The sequence below is a fragment of the Erinaceus europaeus genome, chromosome 19 (assembly GCF_950295315.1).
Source record: "Erinaceus europaeus chromosome 19, mEriEur2.1, whole genome shotgun sequence".
Classification (NCBI taxonomy): Eukaryota; Metazoa; Chordata; class Mammalia; order Eulipotyphla; family Erinaceidae; genus Erinaceus; species Erinaceus europaeus.
This window is the reverse complement of record NC_080180.1, coordinates 18112411-18135746: the sequence shown is the minus strand read 5'-3', so window position 1 is coordinate 18135746 and position 23336 is coordinate 18112411. Positions and strand designations below refer to the sequence as shown.

The 23336-nt window shown below is 39.1% G+C and overlaps 1 long non-coding RNA gene across 1 annotated transcript; it reads right to left on the bottom strand.

The window, feature by feature from the left end:
• Positions 1 to 11666: 11666 nt before the first annotated feature.
• On the bottom strand, positions 11667 to 23070 carry LOC132534719 (uncharacterized). The gene is made up of 2 exons (XR_009546431.1): positions 23040 to 23070; positions 11667 to 11906 (listed from the first exon to the last, which is right to left on the bottom strand). It is a non-coding gene; the product is annotated as an uncharacterized LOC132534719 (long non-coding RNA).
• Positions 23071 to 23336: the final 266 nt, after the last annotated feature.

Sequence of the window (23336 nt, the reverse complement as noted above, 5' to 3'; positions counted from 1 at the left end):
GATTATGCAGAGTGTATCGTGTGTTTCTGAGGTGTAACTCTCCAAGCGAAGAGTTACTGTTTCAGTAACAGCTCAAACTTTTAAAAAAATTATTCCCTTTTGTTGCTCTTGTTTTATTGTTGTAGTTATTATTGCTGTTGTTATTGGTGTCATCATTGTGGAATAGGACAGAGAGAAATGGGGGGGGCAGAGAGGAGGAGAGAAAGACAGACACTTGCAGACCTGCTTCACCACTTGTGAAGCTACTGTCCTCCAGGTGGGGAGCCGGGGACTTGAACTGGGATCCTTACTTCTGTCCTTGCGCTTTGCGCTACTTGTGCTTAACACACTGCACTACCACCCAACTCCTAACAGCTCAAATTTTAACTTAAATGTTTTCTGGAATGTCAGGTGTGTTTGTTAGGCTCAGATCCTCACAGGTCTATGTATACAATATACAGGAGTGTGGACTAGCATCTTTCTTAGTTACTTGTGTACACTGGAGAACACATTATATATTCAGATGGTTACACATCAAGAAATAATTTCTCTCACCACCTCCACCCACATGTAAAAACGCATTATGAAAATCTTACTTATAATCATTACTATTATAAAAGTGACATATGCAAATGTTCCTGAGAGAACAGGGCAATAAGCATAATAAATCATCTACTTAAAAGATGTAATTGTTTGTAAAAGAGAAAATGAGAGAGACCAAATCTCTTTCTGGCACAGATAGTTCCTACGTATAAGTACTAAACTGTACTCATTTACCTACCTACCTATCTGGTCGCCAGGATGAATTGTCTAATTTTTAGCATAATTTTATTATAAGAACAACCTTTTGATATATGCACAACTATTCTTCAATTATCTGTTTAACTTTATTAGGGGTTAATGGATTGCAGTACAATTGCTGACAGGAGTGCAATTTCTCATCTCCCCATAATAAGTGTTAGCAAAAATAAGCTAAGGTGAATTGTAGTAAGTTTGACCTTTGAAATTCTGCATTAATTTCAAATATACTTATTTACAAATTAAGGATAATAAAAAATAATTATAACTGTTGCAGTCTTGTAGTTGTTGAGTATCAGTCTTATGGAATTAAGTCACTTAGAACGAGTCAGTTTCTCTCAGGAACTGACTCTGTCATCTTCAAAGTGTTAGTGTAACTAGACTGAACCAAGGTGCTTTGTCTGAAGGGTTGGAAAAATATTGGGATGCAAAAAAGTCACGTATTTTTCTGTGCTATGAATTTTCTGATAACCCAATATTATTACCTTCTTCATAAAGGACTTGTAAAAATGACAACAATTTAAATCTATTTTGATAATTTTAAATCACTACCAAATTATGTAAAAGTATTCACTTAAGTGCTAGTAAAAGCTCCTATTGGTTTTATATTATTTATACAATTGTCACAGTAATCTCAAAGTTATATACAATTAAAAATACATTAAGTGGATGCTATTTAAGCTTACATGTGGGAAGGTTATAGTAATTCACTTCATTAGACTGTGTTTATTTAGGGGTTGGACAGATAGAGAATTGGATATAAGTAGATTGTCCCATAAATTACTTCACAGCTGTTTTTGCATTTAGGAGCATCAGACTTCACTTCTTGAAAACCATCTGAAACAACAAGATTATCAACAAAAAGCCCCCAAAGAGGAAAATATGTCTCCATATAGACCAAAAAAATGTCATGTGTTTGCTTTATGGTAGCAGAAAGATATAGAGAGAGCATTGCCTTACTCAGCTTTGCCACTGGAAATATGTTAGTCGGGTGATTACTTTATTTATTTATTTCATTTACTTAATTTTTTTGTCATCAATACATGACCATAAACAGCCATGAAAATGCCACAAGTGTAAATTTTTGGTATGCAAATGAATTTCAGAGAGTAGGCAGCTTCAATGTGTGAATAACAAAAATTGATTCTATGAAGTCTTCCTTTGGGTTGGGGATCTTAATATGTGACTATAATAACAAAACTTTCTGGGGCTGGGCAATGGCTCAACTGGTTGAGTGTGCAAGCTTCTGTACTCAGGGCTTGGATTTAAACTCACATTCCCCATCTGTTGGGGAAAAGCTTTGTGAGTGATGAAACAGTGCTGCAGGTGTCTCTCTCGCTTCCTCAGTATCTAACCAACCTACACAGTTTTCAATGCAAATAACTTTGGGAAGAAGTAAGAAGGGCCAGGAAAAATAGTGCCACAGTTCCCATTTTAGAAAAGAAAGTCAAATACTAAGAAAAGTAACCCATAAAGGGGATGGGTGGAAACGAAAGAATAAGTTCTGTCCTCTCCATAAACTAGATCCTTTGTAGGCCTTTTTTTCTTTTTCTTTTAATCTAAAGTTAGTCTACATTCTCTCTAGGGTCTCTTGCACAAAATTAATTCTTTTACTAAAGATTTATTGGGGTCGGGTGTTGACAGAGACTGGCTCCCCTCCCTATAGCATATATAATAGCCTGCTGGAGTGTCTGTTGCTTTACTCTATTTTTAAATTTTTTAAAGTTTTTTTTACATTTATTTATTCATTTATTTATTTTCCCTTTTTGTTGCCCCTTTTTTGTTGTAGTTATTATTGTTGTTGTTATTGATGTCATTGTTGATAGGACAGAAGGAAATGGAGAGAGGAGGGGAAGACAGAGAGGGGGAGAGAAAGATAGACACCTGCAGACCTGCTTCACCGCTTGTGGAGCGACTCCCCTGCAGGTAGGGAGCCTTCAGACAGTCCCTGTGCTTCGCCCCAGGTGTGCTTAACATACTGAGCTACCACCCGACTCCCGGCTTTTACTTTTACTGTCAATTACTAAGATTGTAGAGGCATTTAAGACCACCCCACAGGGTATGCTGCATGTAAGCCCATCATCTAAGGAAACAGCTAGTGAAGTAAAAACTCTTTTTTTTAAAGATTTATTTATTTTTTAATTTTTTAAATATTTATTTATTTTTCCCTTTTGTTGCCCTTTTTTTCCATTGTTGTTGCTATTGATATAGTCATTGCTGGATAGGACAGAGAGAAATGGAGAGAGAAGGAGAAGACAGAGAGGGGGAGAGAAAGACAGACACCTGCAGACCTGCTTCACCGCCTGTGAAGCGACTCCCCTGCAGGTGGGGAGCTGGGGGCTTGAACCAGCATCCTGACATTGGTCCTTGCGCTTAACTCATTGAGCTACCACCTGACTCCCTATTTTTTAAATTTTTGGATACAGTTAAGTTTGTGGTTGTTCAGGCTTGAACAATCTGATTTTTTTTCCAGGCTTGTATTTAAGTTGTTTTTTTTTTCCCGCCTTTTTCTTCCTCTACCTCTTCTTCCCTCAGAGAGCTAGAGAGTGAGCAAGGGAAAGAAACCACAGCACTGAAACTGGCTTTCATTCATGTGGCTAGCACTGGGCTCGCCCTAACATAGGCACAAGGCAAAGCTACACACTACCCAGGTTAGCTACTTTGCCAGCCAGCTATTAAGTTTTCTTAGGTGAGATCAGAGCAATCTATAGTCTGAAGGTGATACTGATCCATAATTGAGGTGATATCCTCTGTGGATCTTATCCACTTTTCTTGCATATTCCAATGCTTTCCCCAGTGACTAGTGGGATCCCTGGTACACTGGGCTTCCCTGGGACTATTCCACTGGCTTCTTTCATGTGGTTCTTCACTGGTCTCAGGTTGCGCCCTTACCTGCATGTTCTTCTTCTTCTAGCGTTTGCCCTTCTTCCGTAGCCAGTCAACAGCGTCAGGTTGAGCCTGACGTAAAGTTTCAAGACCTCCTTTGAATCTGGAGAGGTGGCAGTCGTTGACTATGTAGGTCATAGTCTGTCTGGAGCCGCAGGGGCAGTTCGGGTCGTCTCTGGCTCCCCAGCGATGGAACATAGCAGCGCACCGGCCATGGCCTGTTCCATAGCGATTGAGGAGGGCGCAATCATAACATGCTAGGTCAAAGCCGGGTTGATGCTTGCAGGGGTCTGTGACGAGGTGTTTGTTCTTTACCTCAGCTGACTGCCAACTCTGTTTCCAAGAGTCTGGAACAGAGAAGTTCAGTGTAGGCGCAGGGGACCAGATTGGGTGACGAGACGTCAAGCGTTGGACAGGGTGGGCGAAGATATCCGCGTATATTGGCAGGTCCGGTCGAGCGTAGACGTGGGAAATGAACTTAGATGATGCCGCATCCCGACGAATATCTGGCGGGGCGATGTTGCTAAGAACTGGCAGCCATGGAACTGGGGTGGAACGGATGGTTCCAGAAATTATCGTCATGGACGAATATAATTTGGAATCGACCAAGTGGGCATGGGGGCTACGGAACCATACTGGGGCACAGTATTCTGCAGTGGAATAGCATAATGCCAGAGATGATGATCGTAGTGTGGAAGCGCTCGCGCCCCATGAGGAGCTGGCCAGTCTTGCAATGATGTTATTCCTCGCGCCCACCTTTGCTGCAGTTTTTATGAGATGTTCGTGAAATGACAGAGTGCGATCGAGAGTAACGCCAAGATAGACTGGCTGGGCTTCATGCCGGATTCTTGTATCGTCAAGCTGCACATTAAGCTCACGCGAGGCCGAGGCATGGTGTAGATGGAAAACAGATGATACCATTTTTGCAGTGCTAGGGATTAGTCACCATTTTTTACAGTAATCATATATCAGAGACATGTCTTTCGTGGGTGTTTCCCAGGCAGTCAGCTGGTCTGAACGTGAAGAGTGGTCCACAGTTATCTAGTACTATCTTGTGGTCCCTTCTAGCACTTTCTCTCCTTTGCTCTGAAAACTGCAACTGTGTCAGGCTTTTGTATTTACAGTTCTGTCTTCTCAGCTCAGAGAGACCACTGGATTCCATCTGCTTCCTTCCCCGTGCTGTGGCTTAGAAACTCCCTTAACATATATTAGTCTGAAGAAAGTTGAAAACTCAACTTGCTTGTGTCTTAGAGGCATCTAATATATTAATGGGATTTTTTTTAAAGAGAGTTTATGATCATTGTAAGAAAAACAGTGTTTCATATACAAAATCATTTATAAATACAATTTTAGAACAATATCTGCCTTATACTTGCTATAATTAAAATCAGTCCTAGAGTCTATTAAAGTATATATTAATTAAGAATACTATTACATGTTGGATTAGGACCTATTTTTGGCAAAGTAATTATATAGCATTTTATTTCCACATATAGATGCATATGCCCTTTTTAGTTGCCATCAAAAGCAATTGGTGCATTACTCTAGTCATTTCCTCTGTTGGAATTCAGCAAAGATAGTATCAATGATTTTTTTTTTCAGTTACCAGGACCCAGTGCTTGTAAAAGTCTACCATTCCTGGTGGCCAATATATATTTTTCTTTTTTATTTTGTGTATTTTTAAATGTTATTTTTAAATTTATTTATAAAATGGAAATAGTGACAAGACCATAGGAGAAGAGAGGTACAGTTCCACATAGTTCCCATCACCTGAGCTCCTTATCCCATCCCATTCCTTGAAAGCTTTCCTATTCTTAGAGAAGATATGAATAGAATATTCCCCACAGAAGAGATTCAAAAGGCCAACAAACATAGGAAAAAAGTGCTCCAAGTCATTTATTGTCAGATAAATGCAAATAAAGATAACAATGAGATATCACTTCACTCCTGTGAGAATGTCAGATACCAGAAAAAGTAGCAGCAACAAATGCTGGAGAGGTTGTGGGGACAAAGGAATCCTCCTGCACTGCTGATGGGAATGTAAATCGGTCCAGCCCCTATGGGAAGCAGTCTGGAGAACTCTCAGAAGGCTAGAAATAGACCTACCCTATGACCCTGCAATTTCTCTCCTCGGGATATATCCTAAGGAACCCAACACACCCATCCAAAAAGACTTGCGTATATGTTCAGCACAATTTGTAACAGCCAAAACCTGGAAGCAACCCAGGGGTCCAACAACAGATGAGTGGCTCAGCAAGTGTGTTATATATACACAATGGAATACTACTCAGCTATTAAAAATGGTGATTTTACTATTTTCAGCCCATCTTGGATGGAGCTGGAAAAAATCATGTTAAGTGAAATAGTCAGAAACAGAAAGATGGATATGGGATGGGATGATCTCACTCACAGTTCAGGTCCTGGAACAGGATGGCAGAGGACCTAGTGGGAGTTGTATTGTTATGTGGAAAACTGGGAAATGTTATGCATGTACAAACTATTGTATTTTACTGTAGACTGTAAACATTAATCCCTCAATAAAGAAAAAATAAAAAATAATAATGAAAAGATCTGCAATTCCAAGAAAAAAAGTTGAAAAACAAGATCAGAAAGGAAAAACTAAGCAGAACTTGGACTGGAGTTGGTGTATTGCACCAAAGTAAAAGATTCTGGGGTGAGGGAGGGAGGGTTCAGGTCCTGGAACATGATGGCAGAGGAGGAGCTAGTGGGGGTTGTATCGTTATGTGGAAAACTGGGAAATGTTATGCATGTACAAACTATTACATTTTACTGTCAGCTGTAAACCATTAATCCCTCAATAAAGAAAAAGAAAAGAGAGAAAGGAGAGAAAGAAAGAAAAGAGAAAGAAAGAAAAAGAAAGAAAAGAAAAGAAAAGAAAAGAAAAGAAAGAAAGAAAGAAAGAAAGAAAGAAAGGGAGAGAGAAAAAAAGAATGCTTTCCTATTCTTTATTCCTCTGGGAATATGGACCCAGGATCAAGATGGAGTGCAGAAGGTGGAAGGTCTGGCTTTTATAATTGCTTCTCTGCTAAACATGAGCATTGGCAGGTTGATCCATACTCTCAACCTCTCTCTCTCTTTCCCTAGTGTGGCAGAGCTCTGGGGAAGCGGGCTCCAGGACACACTGCTGGGGTCATCTGCCTAGGAAAGTCATGCTGGCATCATGGTAGCATCTGGTGGCTGAAAAAACAGTAAGATATAAAACAGTAAGATATAAAGCAGAACAAATTGTTCAATAATCAGGCACCTAAAGGCAAGAATATAGCAGATGAGATTTGGGGTTTCCATTTTGGAAAAAGCTAGTAGGTCTATTTTAGGTATATTCCAAGGGGTCCATGACTTTACTAATTTTTGCCTGAGCCCCACAGTTAACTTACAGGTGAACCAAACATATTGTCTGGGGAGATGTTGTCAGAGCTAGGATAGGACTAGAAAGCTGTATCAGGCAAGAGAATGGCTTCCAAATATGGGGAAGTGTATAAATACCATTAACAGTAAACCCCATCGATTTGATCTGGGGCCCATATTCATCACAGGAGCCTTTATAACCTCTGCATCCCTGTAGATCTGAGCTTACCTTCTGTGGAGAGAGAGAGAGAGAGAGAGAGAGAGAGAGAGAGGGAGGGAGAGAGAGAGAGAGAGAGAGAGAGAGAGAGAGAAAGATGGGAGGGAGGAAAGGGGAGGGGAGGTAGAGAGAGTAAAAAATACATTTGTACTGTTTCAACCCCTCATGAAGCTTCCACCACTGCAGATGAAGATGAAAGGCTAGAGCCTAGGTCCTCAGGTATGGTGACATGTGTACTCTACCACTCCACTGGGTACACCACTACTAGGCCTCTCAGAGACTACTGATAATTTATTTTTAAACTCAGATTCCTTTGGGAATCACTGGTAGTTCAACTCATTTATTTTTTTTTAAATTTTTATTTATAAAAAGGAAACACTGACAAAAACCATAGAATAAGAGGGGTACAACTCCACACAATTCCCACCACCAGAACTTCATATCCCATCCCCTCCCCTGATAGCTTCCCTATTCTTTATACCTCTGGGAGTGTGGACCCAAGGTCATCATAAAATGCAGAAGGTGGAAGGTCTGGCTTCTGAATTGCTTCTCGGTTGAACATGGGCATTGGCAGGTCGATTCATGTTACCAGCCTGTCTCTCTCATTCCTTAGTGGGGCGGGGTTCTGAGGAATCAGAGCTCCAGGACACATTGAGGTCCTCTGCCCAGGGAACTTCGGTTTGCATTGTGTTAGCATCTGGAACCTGGTGGCTGAAAAGAGAGTTAACATATAGAGCCAAACAAATTGTTGACTAATCATGAACCTAAAGACTGAAATTGTTCATATGACGAGTTGGAGGGTCTCCATTTTGTAGATAGTTAGTAGTCCTATTTTAGTTACACTTCAAAGAGCCCATAACTATACTAGTTTTTTTCTTTCTTTCTTTCTTTTTTTTTTTTTTAGGAAATCACGGTCAAGTATGTTAATAAATTTGTCTTATAGTAAAAGAAAGCAAAAATTCAAAACCTTTCAGAGTTTGTGTTTAGAGAATAGAATCCAGGGAACCTGGATTTCTCTTAGAACTTTACAATTCTGGTTCCTAAATAAGCGAATGATCTCAGAACTAGAGTCGACATCAAATTTATGGCACTTGTGAAAAATTGTTTCCATAGGCAAAGACTTAGATAACCCTTCATTGTAACTTGTCATTTATAATTTAACCCCTCTCTCCCTTTTTAAAAATTTCTTAAGAGCATAGTCATGGTCCTGCAATTTAAAAATTCATCTCAAATGACTTGAATAAGTGCAATTTTAATGAAGGGACTTGCAGAGTTCTTAAGAGAAAAAAGAAAGGAAAGAACACATACTGAGACTGTTGTAGGCCAATAACAGTGAAATATTTTTACCCTCTTTAGAGGTAACACTAATTTAGGGCCAAAGGAGCAGGAGGAAAAGTTCATTTTATAGGGACCCAGTAAAAATTGGAGCTATTTAGGAGGCTTCCCTGTAGGAGCTATAGTCACGGAGAAACAGAACTCTCTGAGGCTCTGTGCCAAAAGAGAGATGGATCAAAGAAGACCATGCTGACTTCTTTTCATCCTTACCTTTCAGTTTCTCACCACTACTTCTCAGTGTTTGAACCCAGCTGGAAGTCAGTTTATAAGGAAGCCCCCAGGTGCAGTCTGTAGTGGCCAGCTTCCTGTGCCACAGGGAGACAGTGAACTGTGGAGACTGGAGACAGAATATCTAACACGATGGAAAGGGCTCAAAGCAGAAAGATAACTCAGATGGACTTTGTTAAGGAAAATTGGCTCTGCTGTTGGGAAGTGGTGTTGATACCCTCATCAGCTAGGAGTTCTTTTGTAGCTGAGCATGAATGTGCACTTCAAAAGAACCATCAGCTAAATGAAGTTACCACTTGGAGTTGCCAACATATATCAATTCACATTCTTTGTCCCATTCCAAAACCATTGAGAAGTAAAGAGGCCTAGGGAAGGGGTGCTTAGCAAGGTTTTGAGAGACCCAGGTCCAGTCCCTCCCTCCACAGTAGTCCTGAGCCAGCAGTGTTCCGGATCCCCCCCCCCAATAAAATAAATAAGAAACATGTGTAAAGTGCGTGAGTGGGGACAGAATGGAGAGAATATTACACACATGTCTCTGCAGAGTGAGGCCATTAATTCAGTCTACCTTTCCTGTCACTAAATTGAAAAGAGAAATGCTTTGGAAAGAGGCACAGAAAAATAAGGGAGGGACACTGAAATGATTGCAGGGTCTTTTTTTGTTTGTTTGTTTTGTTTTTTGTAATCCTGGTGGAGTTTATAATATGAAAGGCTTGACTCAGAACAGGGATTAGTAATTATATGGTCAATAATTATCAGAAAGTGGTTAAATGCTGTCTTTCAGTAAAAAATGCTTTCCCCCACTTCTACTACTCTGCTTCTCAGGTCCTTGTTGAGGCTATTTCTAAATTCCCTCCTGAAAAGAATTGAACTGATATCTTAGTCCTAATCCTAAATTCTGGGTGATGGGACTCTAACTCTGCGCGGATGAGTTGACCACCACAGACAGGCATGAGGAGGAGGTCATATGGACAGGAGCAAGACAGTCTACATGCTGATGGGCTGACAGTCCAGGCATTGTCTGTTAGTCATAAGAGTTCTGTCAGTGGCCAGGGAGGTGACTGTGAGTAGAGCATAGCACTTGCCTATGTGAGTTCCATTCCACTTCCTAAATATACACAGAGGATGGTGCTCTGATCTAGCTCTTTCTTTTCCTCCCTCCTTCTCTCTCTCCCTTCCTCCTTTTCCATCCTCAAAAAATAAGTAAGTACATCTTAAAAAAGGAAAGTGTCCCTTCATACATTTCAAAATGTAAAGCAAACCAACTATTGGAAATATATCAAGATGTTTAAATTTATAACTGTACAGCCGATCAATCTAGATATATTTAGAGCTAGCACATTTCATCAGTTCATCATCTGTTCATTGAGACAGACTTCAGGTTAAGAGTGGCAGATGAGGTCCCCGGTCCCCACCTGCAGAGGTAAGCTTTGCAAGTGGTGAAGCAGTGTTGCAGGTGTCTCTCTGTCTATCTCCCTTCCTATCTTCCTCCCTCTCAATTTTTCACTGTCTCTATCCAGTAAATAAAGATAATAATAAAAAATAAATAAAAAGAGTGATAATGAGGCCGAAAGGTGGGACAGGTCTTTTGTTTTCATTGCTCATGAAGCTTCCCTCCTGCAAGTGAAACCAAATTTTTTTTTCATTTGATTTAATTATGAATGTCCAATCCCTTGCATAAGAGGGGTACAATTCCCACCACCAGAGTTTCGCATCCCTTCCCTTCCATTGAAAGCATTCCTTTTCTTAATCCCACTGGGAGTATGGACCCAGGGTCATTATGGGGTTCAGAAGGAGGAAGATCTGGTTTCTGTAACTGCTTCTCCACTAGACATGGGTGTTGGCAGGTTGATCAATACGCCAGCCTGTTTCTATCTTCCCCTAGTGAGGTAGGGCTCTGGGGAGGTGAGGTTCCAGGACACATTGATGATATCGTCTACCTAGGAAAGTCAGGATGGGATTACGATATTGTCTGCAACTCGGTGAATGAATGGTAGCAAGATATAAAGTGGGCCAAAATGATTAATGAACAGGAAACAAAAAGTAGGAATAGATCAAATGAGAATAGGGATATTAGGGTGTAAAGAATCTAGGAAGTCCATTCTAGCCATGTTCCCAGGGGCCCATGACTATTGTAATGTTTTGCTTGAGTTTAATAGCTAACATGGAGTTGGACAAAAATATTGTCTGAGGAGATGGTGTCAGAGTAGAGAAAAGGGCTAGAAAGTCAGAATAGGTCAGAGAATAGTTCCCATTCTTGAAAAAAAATCTATGAATAAAACTGTTTACCCAACAACCTGACCCAAGGCCCATATATATTTATATTTAGCACAAGTAAAGTTAAGTCTGAGTCCCTGTTGGTCTGGGATCACCATCCATGGTCACAGCTGGGAACATTCTAGGCTGCGCTCATTTCAGGACCAGTCCTTCTCAAGTGGCAGGGCAGGATGACCTTGCCTTCCTTTTGAGAGTGGAGCAGTCCCTACCACTGCTGCTTTATTGTGAGGGCAAGGTCCTGGGAATGCCCTCATGAAGGCTTATGATGACATTCCTGATGGAAGTGATTAGTGATGGCGGTGAGAGGCCTCCATTAGGGGTCTAGGCCCATCATATTTGTGTGGGAATCTAAGAATTCTCTGACTAGGACCCCAGATGATGGGGTGGTGTGATATTGACCAAAAAGGCCATTATGAAGTGAGCCAGCCTCTTGCCGTTACCCAGCATTTTTAGTCCTCTCTTTAAGATACGGTATTATTACACTGAACTGTCTTCCTAGCCCTGATGATTTCTTTTTATCTTTTGGAGCTTATCCATATGAATGATAAAAAATTAAGTGAAAAAAAATTCAACTTGGTTATCCTTTGCTTCATGGACTTTATTTTGTAGCAGTTTCAAATTCAACCAAAATGATCTATGAAATAACACCTTCCTCTCCAGAACATCCCAGTGACGAGGAAGCCTTCTGCCAGGCCTACAGTTTGCTCTGTGGTTGCTCTTGATGAGATCAATATTTCCAGTCAAAGAAAACTGAATGCAGTGGATGAATTTGGAAATACAATGCAGGGTGTTTTGTAACAGTATAAGATCTTCATATTTCTGCCTGAAAATAAAGAACATAGAGTCAATGTGAATTTCATCAAAGGGACATGTAAATTGATATTCCTTCTTCACCCATTAAAACATTTTAATATTTTATTTATTTATTAATGAGAGGGATAGGAGGAGAGAGAGAAAGAACTCTGGTACTTGTGCTGCCAGGGATCGAAAATAGGATCTTATGCTTGAGAGACCAATACTTTATCCACTGCGCCACCTCCTGGACCACATTTCTTTTTTAAAAAATTATTATTGTTTGTTTGTTTACCAGAACACTACTCCACTCTGGCTAATGGTTGGGTTGGCAATTGAACCTGGATGCAATCTCAGGGCCTCAGAAATGAAAGTAGGTTTTTAATGTTTGTTTGTTTGTTTTTGCATGACCATTGTCATCTCCCTAGCCCCACATTAAATTAAATTAAATCAAATTGTATCTCTGTATTGACAGGTCTTCTTTTCTCTTCCTCTCCCCTTCCCCTATCTCCCTTTCCCTTTCTGTTATCTATTTTGGAAGCAGAGAAGCAGAGAGAGAGAGAGAGAGAGAGAGAGAAGAGGGAAACAAAATAGACCACAGCTTGAAGCTTTCTTCAATACAGTGGGGGCCAGCTTAAATCTGGCTGGTTCACATGGCAGACAGCTGACTATCCAAGTGAGCAATTTTGCTGGCCTAACAGACTTTCTTCTTGTCCCTTGACTTGGATGGCACTTACCATATTGTTTTGCAACCCTAATAAGATTTCTGCACTGCATGATATCTTACCTGCCCTCCCAAATCATTTTTTTTATTTGTCTATTTTAGAGCCAGAGAGGGGGGAAAAGAGGGAGAGGACAAGAGACAGACAGAATAACAGACCATAAACACACTTCAGCATGACTCCACCATCCATGGAACTCTTCCAGTGTGTCTATGATGCTCCCTTGTGTTGATGGGACTCTGTGCATGGTTACGTACACAAATACCAGGCAATCTATCTCCTGGCCCCTGAATTTCATCTTTTATGGTCTAATATCATCTAGGAAGCTCTATGTATGTGTTAATAATTCCATTAATCGGGTTATAGTTCTTATATAAATTATGTTTTCTACCTCTAGCTTCTAACATCCTGATAGAACAATGACTTCTTTTCTTTTCTCTTCTTTTCCCTATCTCCTCCACCTCCTTCTTCTTTTTTTAACCAGAGCACTGCTCAGCTCTGGTTTATTATGGTGGTGGTGGGGGGGATTGAACCTAGGACTTTGAAGCTTTAGCTCTGAGAGTCTCTTTGCATAACCACTATGCAATCTACCCTGCCCCTCATATGACAGTTCCAACTACTTTCAGTCTTAGACCATGTAGTCCAACTATCTACTATAATTTCTACTACCTTTCAAAATGGCTTAGCTCAAATACCTTGAATTACAAGTGTCTCCTCTTCAACTCCACGTCCCTGCTGTGCCATCAAGTGCTGTTTGTCCTGACTCTCCAGGGGCTGTTTCTGAGCACAGAGGTGACAGTTTCACAAGAGGCTGTGCTTAGTGGGGTTCCTGGGTCACAAGAATCCACTCTCTCATCTCTCAGGTTGTTCTCCAAAATATTACCAACTTACACTCTTGCCTTCTCCTAATATCCTCAGACTTACTTGATTGATTTTTATCACTCAGATGACTGTGAAAATTATACCATAGTAATTTTGACTTGTATGGGTCATTTGTTCTATAAAGTACATGGTCATCAGCTTTGCTTATGTCTATTCTCTGCAACATTACTCCTTTTTCTTATTTTTTTGAAAATTAAAAAAAAATTTATTATAAATGCTCATCTTTTACTAATTAAATATTTCCTCAGTATTGTCTCTAGGTAGATGATGCTTTTTTTTTACTTTTTTTTTTTTTTTCCGCTTCCAGGGTTATTGCTGGGGCTCGGTGCCTGCACCAAGAATCCACTGCTCCTGGAGGCCATTTTTCCCCCTTTTGTTGCCCTAGTTGTTTTTATCGTTGTTGTGATCATTATTATTGTTGTTGTTATTGATGTCATTGTTGTTGGACAGGACAGAGAGAAATCAAGAGAGGAGGGAAAATAGAGAGGGGCAGAGAAAGACAGACACCTGAAGACCTGTTTCACCGCTTATGAAGCGACCCCCTTGCAGGTGGGGAGCCGGGGCTCAAACCGGGATCCTTATGCAGGTCCTTGTGCTTTGTGCCATGTGCGCTTAACCTGCTGCACTACCACCCGACCCCAAGATGACACTTTTTTAAAGGTGTGTCTTGTCATAGTGGAGTCACATTCCTCAGTATACTCCTTTGTGATGTATCTTTTTAAAATATCTATTTATTATTTTTTTTTCATAGAGACAGAGAGAAATTGAGAGGGGGTGGGGAGATAGAAAGGGAGAAAAACAGATATATATACAGCATTGCTTCTCCATTTGTGAAATTTTCCCCCTGCTGGTGGGAGCTGGGGGCTTGAACCCACCATCTGGCCACTTGATTTATCCCTTCATAGTCATTGGTGAGAAATGTTTTCCTACATCAAAGTTACAAAAAGTTTCTTCTCTTTCTTCTAAATGCTTTAAGGTTATCTGCATATCTAGACATTTGTTTTACCTAGAATTTGTGATGTTTTTTTTTTAAGTTTTTTACTTTCCATAGGATGTGAATGTGGTTCTGTTACTAGTGACTTGCAAGGTCAGTGCTGCCTTTTTTTTTTTTTTCAGTAGCTATGTTTCATAGTTATGACTTCATTTGGCCCCTTGATTTATTTGTCTAATTCAGTGCCAATGTAACTCTCAACCTTATTTTTTGTTCTTGATTGTGTTTTTTGGATATCATGATTTTACTCTTGGTGAATAACTTAAAATTAATTCTTTCTGAATTTTTGTGTACTTGGGGATGGATACTTGGCATAATTATGAGACTTTTCTTTTGTGGTATATTTATTTGTTTCATTTTTTTAATTAACTACAAAAACATTGCTTCATTCGTTGAATAAATTTGAACTTCTCACATCAGGCATTGTTCTAAGTTTGGGTATTGCTGAAAGAAAAGGACTTCTAAGCAAAAAAAAAGTAAAAGTATATAAATAATTAAGATAGTGTGTAAAAACTTAAGTGCTAAGGGAAAATGAAAAACAAGCAAATTAATGGAAATCAGTATTACAGTATTCATAGGATAAAGGCAGTGGGTCTCTAGTTAAGTATGGTAATGAGAAAAGATCTCATTGAGAAGACACTTGCAACAGCTCAATTAAAACTTTTCCAGGCAGAGATAGCCAGGGCAGATAGCTAGGGATGCCACTGACAGTTTTAGAATAAGAGAGTTTTGGAGAGTGATGAGTGAGGAAAACAGATAGAGAAGTAATGGGGATCAAGTCAAGTAGGATGGCGTATGTTTCCAGGGAAGTTTACATTTACCTTGTGGGAACTAAAAAGAGTCTGGCAAGATTTGGAGTACAGGAATTTGAAGAGGAAGAATCTGACAATTTCTTAGGCTGGTGGATGTAGAAAGGATGAAGAAGGGTCAGAGCAGCAAGACTAGTTAGAAGTCTATTTCAGGAATCCAAATGAGAGGTGATGATAACTGAGATCACTTGAGAGGGCAGAAGGGATGGCTGAATTCTGGATAAATTTTAAAGGCAAAACTATAGGATTTCCTCAAAGAAAGGACTTCCATTATAAGCTAAGAAAAGGAGTTAAGAGAATAGTAAGACTTTCTGACTCCAAAGAAGGCATTGCTATTTACTGAGATGTAGAAGACTGAGGCGAGAATATCAGAAGTAAGTTCAAATAACTTTTCAACAAATATTAGAAGAGAAAGAATTAGTAGGGAATACCAGAAAGGAATGACCAGTGAGAAACAAAAAGTAGGAAAAAAAGTAGATAAAAGAATTGTTAAGAGAGATGATCAATTGTGTCAGATATTTCTATTAAGTTAATCAAGATGAAGATAAATATCTGATCAGTGGAATAAGTGTTGAGATTGGTTATCCTAAAAAGAAAAGCTTTGTCAATTCCATGATAAAATTTTGGTAGATTGGTAAAAGTCTGTTAGGATTGTGTATCAGAGAGAGTACTAAGAGGTTAATCGAAGGAGTGTAAGAATTATGTTAATGTTAATCTTGTTGCAAACAAGAGAAATGATTTAGGATCTTGTAAAGAAATTTGGCTTTCAAGATAATTGAGAAATAAGGGAATATATCTCTTATATAAGTTAATGGCAATAATAAAGTAAAACATATTTTTATATAGAAGGAAAATGAGAAGACTTGATGGGATTATATCCTTGAAAAGAACATGGGAGAAGTAGAATAAGGAAATGACTACTAAACATTACTATTCTCTATAATCGCAGGCATTGCTTCCTCAGCCATTACCAAAGATTACTGTTACTTTAGATTTGGGCAAGTAGGTGGATGTGCTGTGAGGTGTCTACCATGGCAAAAGTAATATCTTTGCAAAAGTAGACTACTATGACTTCAGGTACCTAGTAGACACATGTTTATTGTACAAATGACTTAATTTTTTTTTTCATTAGCAACACCAAACAATTCAGATCCACATGGAACAGATAACAGTATATGTTCAGAATTTTCCCTCTCTTGCCTATCCTAGTATAGATGTTTGAGATCTGAATGATCTGGACATTTTATAGAACATCTCACTGATCTGTTAAATCAATGAAAATCATGGTGATCTAGCAGGAGGCATGAAAGGTAATGGCACATTCTAAACCTTGGTAAAATGCATGTGCTCCAAAGACTGAGAGGAAATCCTGTTACTGTCCATACTAGTTTTTTTTTTTTTTAATGTATTACATATGAGAGAGAAAATTTTCCCCTGAAACAGAGAGGAATTGGGGGGAGGGAGGGAGGGAAAGGAGAAGAATGCAGAGAAGAAGAAGAAGAAATCAAGGAGAAGAAATGAACAAAAGAAGAAGAAGAATAGAAGGAGGAAGGGGAGGAGAAGGAGGAAAAAGAGGGAGAGGAGGAGAAGGAGGAAAAAGTGGAAGAGGAGGAGGGAGAGAGGGGGGGAAAGAGGTTGTTAGGAGGTAAAGTAGCATTCTAGTACATTATCGGTGCTGGAGACTGAATCAGAGAGTCAAGCATGAAAGTTTAATGTTCTACTAGTTGAGCTTTATCTCTAGGTTTTCTTTTTCTTCTCTCTCTCTCTCTCTCTCCTTCCTCCCTTTCTTTCTTTCTTCCTTTCCTCCCTAGTGATTAGAATGTTCTGGAAAATCCTTCCAACAGAAAAGGAAAATAATTTTATTACATATTTTGTGATCACACAAAAGTGAGGCATAATATTTGAGAAAGCTCTTTTGATATAGAATTGAACATTTTCAAAGGAATATTGATCTGATCTTGGTGACATGCGCAGTAAGAAATTGGCTAACACCACTAGATAAACCAATCAGATCAATAGAAGGGACAGACGAGAGAAAGAACTGCAGTGGACAACAGGGAGAAGATAAAAGGTGCTAGTTATTTCACCTCTACACCAACTGTGCTTCACTGACTCTACCTTGAAATGGTAATGCTTCTATGTATTTATGAACATGCTTTGAAAATCTACAAAGTGCTACAAAAATACAAGATGAACCATTGGTTTGTGCTAACATTTCTATTAGTAAATCATTCTCAGATTGAAGCCTTTTCCCATTAGGTAATACTATCCTGGATATTAAATTATATATGCCTGAGAGCCAAAAATAACTGACAAAATCCCTTAGAAGAAAAGTGTAAAAAATAGACTATACAGAAATTCTCCCATAGGAAGCAGCAGTTGACAGGAAAGTGTAACTAAGTACTTAGGGAATTCCTCTGAGATCAGATGAGAACTCCCTGTTCAGCTGTTAAACTTTGAAACTAAATATGCTTCCCCTTACAAGCACCTTTCTTCTTTTCTGCAGGCCTGAGTTTAGGGAAGGCACGGAGACATTGGTGTTGCAAGTCAAAAGAAAGTCAGTACTTCACTGGGAACTGGGAGCATTTCTATGACTCAGCTGACCCATTTGCAGACTTCCATGTCTGTTCAAGCACTGCTTGGTAGAAAGGTTGGGTTAGGGTGTTTTGATGGCTCCAGAAAAATCACTGTGCAGGTGACGGTCAATGACTGATAGCCAGCATTCAGGGATTCATACTGATTATGAACAGGACATGGAACTGGCTCTCCTGAGAATGAGTAATAAAGATTTGTTGTTGCTGTTGTTAACCCAATACTTAACAGTTTGTAGAAGAGAACAATCTGGTATAGGTTGGGGGCTAGAAGTGTGCGTATTTAGCCATCTCCCGGGATGATTCTGATGTTATCTTGAGAAACACTTCACTAGCATGTAGGATAGGCTATATATAGCTGAAAATAAAGATCTTGTGGGAAGACAGAAATTAGACAGAAGAATATAGAAGCATTCTGTGAAAACTATGTTTATGTTTGCATTTAAATTCAGTATTTTTTTGTAATCACATAAACAGAATTTTCACAGGTTCAGGTGCTTATTCAAAGCCAGCTTCAAATTTTGGAGAGCAAGTGGTGTCCTAGAGAAGGCCCTTCTGCCAATACCGGTGCCTTCTATTCCTTGCTGCGCCTTAACCTGCACTCCTCATAACTTTGTGGGAAGCAAAATGGCCTGTCAGCCCCTCCCCTCCCCCCCTCTTTTAAGCACTTCAGGAAAATTTATCTATCAATATTTCCTTCATGTTAAAAATTTGGGGATCACACATGTGAGAGATGCCTCTATATTTGCTAAGTGTTAAATGATTCAAGAAAGCCATCAGTGACATCTGTTTCTGAGTGCTGGTCCCCTCCCACTTTCTGTCCTTGAATCTCTCTCTCTCTCTGTCTTGCTTTTGCCATGGCCTATCTATTGATATCTTCTCTCATTTGCCTCCTAGAGGCCATTTGTCATTCTCTCTGGGTTCCTGGTAGCCTTGGGCTCACCTCAGCCTCTGAACAGTTAGCCTTTTCACAATGAAACCAACAGCTCCCCTCTCCCCAACACTTTATCCTTAGAAGTGTCATTTACTTCATTAACTTCCTGTTTTTTTTTTTAATCTTGGAGATAAAGTTAAAAAAATAAGCTGCAAATTTTGCTTAAAACACAAACAACCTCCCTTCTAAAAATTTATGGGAAGTTAATAAAATGAGTATTTGTTTCTGTATCAGTCCTGTAGTCAAAGCGCTTGTCATAGTCATAAATAAGAGCATAATTCGGACTACTTCAATGAATTTAGGTCAGTGTATCACTCTTTTAGAACACATGTTAGATTTGTCACAATTATAGCCTGAGGGAATTTTGGCTTTTTGGCATTCTCTAGTTGAAGTCATTATTTTGAGAGCAAATTGTGCTCAACCCAGAGTTCAAGTGCAGAGAGACAATAAAGTGCAATGATTGAATAAATGGAATTTACTACCTTGGAAGGATTTAGTTTAATTCCCTTTGTACTCAAACACAGTCACTCCAGAATTTCTTGTGGTTATATACACTGCCTTTTTTCCAAAGTTGAATATTGAACCACAGAATAATTTTAGATTATATTCGCTTATGCTCATTCTGACCCAGGCATTGTGCTAAGCCCAGGAGTTTGTTACTTAATTGTACAGGTGAAAGAGTTGAGTCCAGCAGAGATGTGGTTATATACCTTTCTCAATGTCATATAATTAGTGAGAGATTAAAAAAAGAGAGAGAGAGCCAGTAGCTATAGCAGCTTAATTTTTAGCATGCTAACTTTCCTTTGCTACCCATAGCCATCCTATTCCTCCAAGTTTATGGGAATAAATTCTGGAGGGTCTGAGTATACAAGAGCAACTATTGCACTGTCAAGAAAAAGGAAGATGGAATTGAGACATGGACATTACATTTAATGATGATGTAGCAGTGACACTATTAGAGGGAGCAGCACCTGAAAGGTGATCTTGGAAGCTAGATTCAAACAGATAAAATTGTAATAGATGCCCATAGTTTGTTTGCTCTTACTGGTTCAATTTCTGGAAATGCATAGTTTCTAAGGAAGTGGTAAGTATGGCATGTTGTCAGAACAATAGAGAGAGAGGAATACAGAATAGAATTAGAATTCAGTGAAGTTTCATGGCTTGCTTTGTGGGTTAGGATTAAGGAGGCTGAATTTATTCTAAAAGCAATGGGAAGACACATTGTGGGGAGTTTAAGCAAAGGAAGGTGAAGCATGTGTTATATATTATTAAATGGTCACTTAGTGCTTTCTGATGATCAGGTTGTAGAGGGACAAATGAGGAAGCAGAGAAACCACTGATGAGGCTGTTAATTTCCCCATGCTGGTGGGCTGAACTAAAGGCAAGGCATACCAGTAAAGATAGATGGACTCAAGCTATAGTCTGAAAGTAAGCCCCACAGGAGTTAGCGATAAATTAGACATAAGATAAGAGAAAACAAGTTAAAGTCCTTATATGGTCATTAAAGATTTAGTGGGACCAGTATTGAGGTGGGAAAGATCAGGAATGGAAGAAATTTAGAAGAGAACCAAAATCTCTGTTTTGAAAAGCTTAGACTATCTTGTGAACATCCAAGAGTGTATTTTAAGAAAACAAGAATTGTATCATATGTTTGAAATTGGGAAGTGAGGCTGTTGGGTCACCGGAAAGAGTCACAGGATCAGGAGGTAGAGTATGGATTCCAGTTCGCAGTACTGAAGGGCAGCGCAAATAAAGATATTCATGAAGATTGTGCCTGGGATCCAGAGTGGAGGCAGGTGTGCACGCACAGCAGGTCTTTATGGAAAAGTGACCCCTCAGTATCATGTTCAATACAAGCTTGAGTAGAAAGTTTTAGTTTGTAGCAATCAGTTCAGGATGCATGCTGCTATCACTCAGGTTGGAAACTCAGGGAAGCAGTGGTAGAAGAGAGTTTGCCACCGGGTACCCTCTCAAATCAGAAAGCCCATCTCACTCAACTTGGAAGTAATCCCCAGACTCCTTGGTTTTGCACCTGTTCCTGCATTTCCTATAACTAAAGCCCCTTCAGTGATTTCCATCTGGCTTTTGTCACAAGGAAGCTTCTGTTGCTAATTCTATTGCTACAAATATCGAACATCTCTTGACAACATTTTTTTTCTCCTTCAGCGTCTTTTCCTCCCATTACAACAGGATCTGAGTAAATGATTCTGACAACAATGCCTTTAAGAGACTTTAAGTTTAGTTGTTCAGATTGTTTTAGTAGCAGTGTATAGACTTTATTTTTTCTTTCCATTTTTCATGTCAGCTGTTTGTGAATCCAGAACATTCTTTTTGGGCCTTTCTCAAAGAAACATGTCATTCAAAGCTGTGTCAATAGAGAATTAAACTTCCACATGACTAGGTATTCAAAATGTAAATACAGCCAGTCATGGCATTTTGGAAACCCCAAAGTGAAAATTTTACCACCAAAGGGGAAAAAATAGCTTGAAAAGAGGACAGCAGGACAAATGAGGACAGCTAGCCCTTTTGGCTTATTTTTGTTGGATTCCATTTGAGTTTTGTAAACCAAGCTCCAGTTAGATCTTGAGGAAAAAAATCTAACTGACATAATTCACCGAGTCAGCCCTCACACAAAAAGGTTTTAAACATCAAGGCTGTGTTAGCAGCTTTCTAGCCTCATGTCTTGATTGATCAATTTAAACAGGACTAAATATGTAACTTTATAAATACATCTAGAAAGAGTATGGAAAATACAGTGTATGTGTTCTTTACTGCTAAAAGCAAGACAACAGCAAAAATCTATTCAATAATTTTTAGAAAACCAAACATAAAATCGTATTTACTTTAGTTTTTCTCTACAAAATGTATAGTTTATCTCTCTACCAAGCATACACTATATAAAAATGCTAGATTACACACACAAAAAAAATAACATGAAGCAGAAGCTATGCGAAAACTCTTCCTTGCATAAAATGTTTATTATTTTATCTTTCCCTTTTAATGTCAGAAAATTTACTCATCTTCAATGCTACTTCTGCAAAAAAAAAAAAACTGGGGGGACTAAAACTGTTCTTTTTGGGGAAGAATGCCTAAGCATTGAACTAATCTTAAGTCACATATCTGACTATTTGTGGGCATTTGTCATGCCACAATATGTCATTATTTCCTTGACTCAGTGACTTTAGAAGTTGCTTTTATGATCAGCAGATTTAGTTGATTAGATAGTGTATGGAAAACTGGAGGATTAACTGTAATTGTTCACATTTATTCTATTATTACTCAAATAAATTTTCACCACATCATTCTTTCCTCAACACCAAATTCGCAGCATTTATTCTAAACCTTATAAAAAGAGCAACTCGATTCTTAGTAAGAGGGCAAAAACTCCTACGGATTTCATTATAAAGTATTCTTTATGTCACTTTCAAAGTTCTGTAAGGAGAAATAGGAAAAAAAAAAAAAGGCCATAAAAATTAGTGTCTTCACATAATTAGATGTTGTAACTGAATCTATTTCCATAGAATTCTTAGTGTTATAAAAATTTCAAAGATGAAAAATGAATGTAAAATAACAGGGGTCTGTGCCATCCACTAAGTAAATAGTCAAAACTGCTTAGATATTTTTAATTTACAGTTTCAAGTAGAATGACCTGGATGAATGAAATGAAGAACACTCTGAAGACAAAAGAGAGAAATTAAGCCATCAGTAAGCTTTATTTTTCAAGTTAAAGGATTTGTTACTTTCCTCCCTTCATTCTTTCCTTGAAATGACTTCCCTTGGTTCCTTTTATTTCTAAATAAATATGAGGTTTTTTTTTGTTTTGTTTTCAGTAAAGAGGCAATTAGAAGTGCATTAACATTTCTACCAGACAGCAAAAATAGTTCTGGCCAGTCAACCCAAAACAGAGCCCTGTTTGGTGCAGAGCCCTGGGCAGTGCAGTGAGTCACTCTGCTCCCTCACTAGGCCAGGGGAATAAGCCCCCATTCTGCTGGGAACTTTCAGTTAGGACAACACCCACCTGGCAGTGGTGCTACAGATCCAGAAGTGTGCTTCTTATTTTTGGACTTTTTAGCCCCAGATTTCAAAGTCAAAGCAAAGGTTTGGCCTATCCTAGGGCTTTAAATAAAGTAAAACAGTAAAAAAAAAAAAAAAAAAAATTCCTTACTAGCCTGAATTCTGAACTGCCTTGTCCTGATGGCTTCTTCCAGGGAAAGGGGAAGAGAAGGGATACTCACACTCTGCTTCCTTTCATGCTGGCGGCTGTGGCTGTGGTTATTGTTAATGACCCACAGCTGTACTAGCTCCCAGCTACCCGCTGCTCTCCCCCACCTCTCAGCTCCCTTCTGGGTTAAGCTTTTCTCCAGAGGGAAGTGGGAGTAGCTTTTGTGATGGATCAGCCTTCAAGACTCACCCTGAATCTGGCTTCTCATGAAACCTGAACAGAGCTGCAGGATGCACTCCAGAGCTTATCGGGCTCTGCAAACCCAGATGATCGTGCAGCTTCTGAGTATCCCAACAAACATCTTTGATGA